This window comes from Furipterus horrens, unplaced genomic scaffold (genome assembly GCF_987537825.1).
Source record: "Furipterus horrens unplaced genomic scaffold, mFurHor1.1.pri manual_scaffold_10, whole genome shotgun sequence".
Taxonomy (NCBI): domain Eukaryota; kingdom Metazoa; phylum Chordata; class Mammalia; order Chiroptera; family Furipteridae; genus Furipterus; species Furipterus horrens.
The window spans coordinates 101,657,022-101,663,736 of NW_028327180.1; positions in this window are offsets into that span (position 1 = coordinate 101,657,022).

Below are 6,715 nucleotides of genomic sequence, written 5' to 3' on the forward strand. Positions count from 1 at the left end.
CCATCCACCCCCACCTGCCCTTCGGCACCCCCAGTCCTGATCCCCAGAGGCAGCTCCTCTGAGTCTTCTTCGTTATTGTTTTTCCCCCGTTATTAACCTCCTTATTCCTAAGTAATATGCCTGCATTGACACGTGTCGACACGTCTGTTCTAAGACGTTATCTGTCAGCATACCGGCAGGTAGATGGGAACTTACCTGTCCCCTAGCACCCCACTGCGTTCACTGTCCCCTCCGTTCTCCCAGTACATTTAGGTCACCGTTTTTGTGTGACACTTTTTTTTTTTTTTAATCCTCATTCAAGGACACACTCATTGATCTATAGAGAGAGGAAAAGGGGGCGGGAGGAGAGAAACATCAACATGGGAGAGAAACATCGATGGGTTGCCTCCCACACCTGCCCCAACTGGGGACCGAACCCACAACCCAGGCCCGTGCTCTGACTGGGAATCAAACCCGGGACCTTTCGGTTTAAGGGATGATGCGCCTACCAACTGAGCCCCACAGGCCGGGCTGTGTCACATTTTCGCGACTCGGTAAATACTGTTTGTGTTGAGGCAAGCGGTGTGCTGTGGCTGTGCCTCCTTTCCTGTCCTTTTGCTCTTTCCTGGAGATAGTGTTGCTTCCGTTTTGCTTTTCATGTGCTGAGTTTTCGATGTACCGGTCCTTACTTTTTCCCTCTGACTCTCAGACCCATCCCCTGCTTAACAATGTTATTTCCTACGTTAGCAGACATCTGAGCTAACCGTTCAGCGTCTGCGCCCTGGCACCTCCCCCTAGCGGGCCCTCCACGGTCCCGCCATGACCTTGGCAGCTGCTCTTTGCTGCAGCCCTGTCCTCCTGGAACTTCCCTGACACTTCGTCCCATTGGCAGCTCTGTGTCCCGGGCCCCACCCCTTCTTCTTTACTGTGTGACTCCCTCATTTTGCTGGAGCGTACCCTCAAGTAGCTCCCTAAGAAAGGCTCCTGGGGAATAAATGGTGAGCGCGCTTGCCTTTCCGAAAATGATATTGTATTTCCACACATAGTAGTTCGGGTGGGTTTACAGTTTGAGGTTTAAAGGTATTTTTCATCAAAAAATGGGAAGGGATTGCCTTACTGCCTCCCAGCTCCTGGTGTGGCTGCTGGAAGGCCTGAGGCCAAACTTGCTTCCGGTCCTCGGCAGGGGACCTGGTGTTTTCCCTCTGAAGCTTCTGGGGTCTCCTATCCACTGGTGGCCTGAAATTTCATAGTGTTCTGAGAAGGTTCTTGTCCCCCGATGGTGCTCAAAGACTCTTTAAATCTGAAGATTCGCACACAGTCTTACATTGGGAGAATCCTCTAATATTATTTCTCTGACAATTTTATCCCTTCATGTATATTATATCCTGAAAAAATACACAAGAAGGAACTATAACCTCTGTAATCTCTTTCTAGGATTTCTATTTATCAGATATTAGACCCTATAAGCTGACCTTACCCCTCCTTCCTATCTTCCTTCTCTGAACTTTTCTATTAACTTCTTGGGAGATTTCTTCATTATCTTCCAACCCTTCCATTAATTACACATTTCTGCTGCCTTATTTTAATTGCCAAGAATTCATTCTCTGTTCCCTTTTTATAGCATTGTTTTATAGGGGCAATATCTTAACTAATCTCTTAATGGATCTGAATGATCAAACTGTGATTTCTAGCGTCTTATCTCACTCCGGGCACTTCTCTCTGCAGTGTCCCTGGGCCCAATTCTCTGGTTTGGCGGCTTCCTTTCTCCCGGACACGGTCCTCACACATCACGTCAGGATGTTTACTTGCAAGTGGGGGCGACCCAGACAGTGCGGACCAGTTCTGCTTGTCAGCTAATGGGCGTCCTGCAGATGAACGGGCTTCACGGGCTGCGTCTGACTCCCACACGAATCACTCACTGAGCCATCGATCCCTTTTCTGAGAAGCAATAGTTCTTTTCAGCCCTGAGCCGATATCTGCCACGTTAGCGCTGGTTTTCACTTCTGTCTTAAGCTTGCGTGTTAAAGCGATATTTCAGGGAGCTTTTGTGCACGCGCTTTCTGGTTGGAGGCATTTAAAAGGCAGGCTTGTTTAAAAAGGCAATTCTAGGATCTGTGCAATAGTGATCAAGAGGCAGCCAGGGAACCTTGGGTCCCCATCCCGCCTTCCTTGCTAATTCTGTGACTTGGACGTCTGCCAGGCTTGGTTTCCTGGGCTGTGATGAGGACAATCACACTCAGGAGGCGGCCACTCATCTCGGGGAGCCCCTGAGCTTTGTTACTGACGCTCAGTGAAGGGCCTGGCACAGGCACCATGGTCTGAAGGCGTCGGGGATGATGTATCAGCCGACTGACTGTTAAATACCTATAAGTCAGTTTCTCGGGAGACGTAGCCTGTACATTTTCCCCAACCTCAAGTTCTTGGGGGATGTGATCAAAATTCTAAGGGCAGGAAGCAGAAGCGCGGCCTCACTCCCGGCTGTCCTGCGCCCGGCTTTCCCGGCCTTCATCGGCACGTGGGTGGTCAGACCAGGCTTTCAAACCCCTTCCCCTCTCTTGCAATCAAAACCTCTCTCACAGTTACATTTTCAAAAGCCCTTTCTTCTGATTGTGAAAGAAACACATGTTCCCTCTTTCTTTAAAATGCAAATACAGGAAAGTATTACTTGCCTTTGCTGCGTGGCCTGCGGGCGGTCCTGCTGATGTGGCCGGGCACGCAGCCCGGAGACCAGCCCCCAGACCCCCGTGGAGCCCGCAGCAGGTGGCCACTCCTGTCCCTCCCGCGGCCAAGGTGCAGGGAGGCCATGGGGCACAGAGGAGATGGCAAAGCATGCCGCTGCCCCTGGCTGGGCGAGGGCCGTGACGGCCCCCTGCTATCCACGCTGACACCCCACGAGAACAGCTCCTGTCAGCTCTGGGAGGGCCGGTGTCACCTGCAATTAATCCTCAAACCCCAAAATCAGGTTCCTGATTAAACCGTGGCACCTGGGGTCCCCGTCACTCCCGAGTGGAGCACCTGCCCAAGGACGTGGCTGCTGTCGGGACAGGCGCCAGGCCTCGGCCCCCCCTGCCCCCGCCGCAGCCTCCCATTGTCCAGAGGACAGCGGCCCTTCCCTGAGAACCCACAGCCCCGGCCGAGCTCCTGGAGCCGCCAAGCTGCACAGGGACGGCCTTGCCAGTCAGCATGAGGACGCCGCCTCGGGAACGTCACCGAGTGTGCTGTGGCGTGTTTCTGCCCCAACCCGAGACACAGTTCACAGCGAAGGGCGCCCCTCCGGCCTCAGGGGCGTGGCCGCTGCCTCTGACCTCACGTGTCGGGCGCTGATGAGGGCGTCTCCACTTGGCCCACACTCCTCCCGGTGCTAGGGGTGCGCTCCCCCCACCACGAGGAACCCCAAGGGGACCTTTGCCCTTGCCTCAATCCCAGAGGTCGCAGACCCTGGGGCCCGTGGCCTCCCCGGCTGCCACAGGTTGGAACCAAGGCCCTTCCCCCAGCAGCTGCCGGGCAGAGTCCATCACACACGTCACTGTCACCCGGAGAGATGCGCTCCTCGGGGTCACGGTGACCTTGGTGGCTCTCTTGCTCACCAACCCCCACCTCTGCGCCTATCAGGTGACCTTCCCTTTTGCAGATCCCGGCCACCGCAACCCCAGGTCCAGGAGGGGTCGGGCTCAGGGAGGACCAAGCCCCAGCCAGGAGGAGTGATGCTCAGACCTCGGTGACAGGAGAGAGCTGCCGTCCTGAGCACCGACCACATGCCAGGTAAGTCACCTATGCTGTCTCTTTCATGTTGAACGCAGACCAAGGGAGGGTCGCCTGAGACACGGCGGGCAGCGGTGAGGGGCGGTCCCAGCAGAGGGGTGCAGGAGCAGGCTCTGAAGCCAGCAGGAGTTTGGTGGGTGGTCAGAGAGGGCCAGCACGCTGGGGACACAGTCAGGATGAGACCGTGGGGACTGGCAGGAGGCACGCCACACAGGGCCTTGGGGTCAAGGGGAAGGTTTTGAGCTTTGTAGTAACAGCAATGGGGAGCCACATAGTAGATGTTTCAAGTGAATGAGTGACAAGCGAGACCAGCAGCCACCACGGAGGGGTTCCGTGGGCAGGTGGTCTCCTCGTCCTGTGAAGGGGTGAGCAAAATGGCCCTTCCTGGAAGGCCTGGCCCAGGAACCTGGAACGTGCTTTTCCTCCTGTGTTAGAGAGCGTGTGGTCCAGGGTTTGACTCAAGACCACGCCAGACCACGCTGAGGGATGGGCCCCATTGCCACCAGCTCTGGTTAAGCCTGGGGTGGGTGGGGAAGGACCATCCAACGTGGATGTTGACTCTTTGGAAACAGCAAAGGCAGGTGCGCTTTCCTTGTGAGTGGGAGTGGGCACCTGCCCACTGTTGGAGTGGGCACCGGAGGCGGGCGCGTCACGTGGCGTGAACCGCAGACCCCCCAGCAGCACAGGGGCCCATGCGGCGTTTGAGAAAGGGCTCATGGGGGCGGGGCCTGTTTGTGAAGCCAGGTTGTTGTCGGTGCAAAGGCTGCCGGACTGACCGGGACGAAAGCCTCCGTTGTAACCACTTTAAATCAGTTGTCACTCAACTCAAGCAAAGCAGCTCACATTAATCAGGAGATTATTGGAGGTCAGCAGCAAGAGCCGGACACCACGGGCTGGGGCCAGAACCCACGCGTGGTCGAGGCTTACGGGGACGGGAACTGGGGAGAAAGACCCGGAGAGACGCCCCTGCCACTTCCCACGGGCGTCACCAGCGGGCCGGTTCCCTGCCCCGCTGCCCCGGCCTCTGCTCTGGCGCGACCCAGCTGAACCTCCATGCCGTCCAGGTGCCCCCCTCCACTCGGCTCCCCACAGCACCCCCCCTCCAACCGCTGTCTCAGCCCGTAGGACACCCAGGAGGAGGTGCAACCCCGCGGACTGGCGCCCCTGGGGCAGGGCAGGTGGCCGGACCAGAGGGTTTATTCGGCACACGCGAGATGTCAGCGCTGTCTGCGCCTGCTGAGGGCGAGCCAGGAGGGGGGCGGGCCCTGGGGCCCGTGTGTCGCCGGCGTAGACGTGGCTTTCAGCTGAATTCTCACAAGCCTCCCCCTGCAGATGCCACGCCCCACGGGCCACCCACCCTCCCCCCGGGTGGCAGTAAGTCAGCGATCCTCCCAGCCACCTCCACAGGCTCAGTGATTTGCAGGAATAATTCACGCAGCTCAGCAGAGCACTACGCTTACGGTTGCACCTTATTTTAAAGAACGCAAAGGAAGAGCCATGTGGGCAGTTTCCTCGGACAAGGTCTGGAAGGGTCCCGAGGGCAGGAGCCTCTCTCCCCATGGAGGTGGGGACCCCCTCAGAGCATGGGCCTGTAGTCACGGACTGGGAAGCTCCGGGAACCCCATGGTTTAGGGAGTTTTATGGACGTTTCATTGCCTGGGCGTGACTGATTCAATCCGTCACCATTGGCGTTGGAGCTTCTCCCCCCGCCCCAGGGGTCAGGTGTGGGGCTGAAAGTCACCTCCAATCACGGGCTCGGGGTCCCTGGCCGGCAGCCCCCACCCTGAAGCTCTCTGGGGGCCGCTTAGCGAAGAGTCACCTCATAACCACACTCAGCACAGGGAGGTTCCCCGAGCTGGAGGGGCAAAGGCCCAGCGCGTTTGGTATTACACTGCATGTCTGTATTCTGAAAGTTCCTTTTTTAAAAACCAACATGTCTCGAGATGTTTTTGTCCCCCACACCCCTTAAAATATCACTCTGTGGTACAGAAGGACCGGGGACCACCCGCTGCTGGGTTATCAGGTTGTTTCCTGTTAGAAATAGCGCTCCATGTTCAAAAAAAAAATCGAGGGAAATGAATACATAATTTTGGTACATTTTTACCATGGAATAGGTGCCACAGTTAAAAATTAATAACACACTGAAATTCAGAGCCTGTCGCAATGACAACTGAGTGAAAGGACGTTCCTCAAGGATGTTATTTGAGGACCTGCTGCCTGTTAAGGGGCCAGAAGGGGCAGTTCTATAGCAGGGAGATCAGCGGTCGCCTACGGCTTGGGGGGCGTGAGCGTCAGAGGGGACAGGCCAGACCACTGAAGGCACGGAGCTTCTTTTGGGGGTGATGAAAACGTTCTACAGTTAATTAGGGGGATCGCTGGGCAAGTCTGTGAATGTACTAAACACCTTGGAATTGTATAAAAAGATGAATTGTCTGGTACGTAAATTATACCGCATTAAAGCTGTTTTAAAATGAACACATAAAATTTATATACATCAACCAAAATAAATCAAAAAAAAAAAAACGTGGAGAGAACAAAGCAAGCAGAAAAGAAAGTAGGAAGCCCGCCATCCGGCCTCACCAACATGAAATTGTCAAGCAGAAAATAACAGCACGTGTTGTTCTTGGGAAGGTAAATCCTTAGCAAGGTATAAAAACTTGGATTGGAGGGGATACTCCAACTGGGACATTTTCTCTCCCTGTAATTTCTGTAACGTGTTACGGCTTAAGCACCCACGGGTGGGGGTTAGTGAGTACACAGGAGAACACACGCAGTGGCGGGCAGAAATAGCGGTGCACTTGTACGTGAACCACAGTGCCAGTGATGCTGCTGGGGTAACCAGACCCGCCCTCTCCCCCACGAACGACGGTAAGCCTGCCGTTGGCCCCCCGCCGGTGTGTCTGGGGCCCTGCCCCTTCCCCCCTCAGTGGGGAGAACGCCACCAGACTCCCTCCCCCGCACCACTCTACCCTGT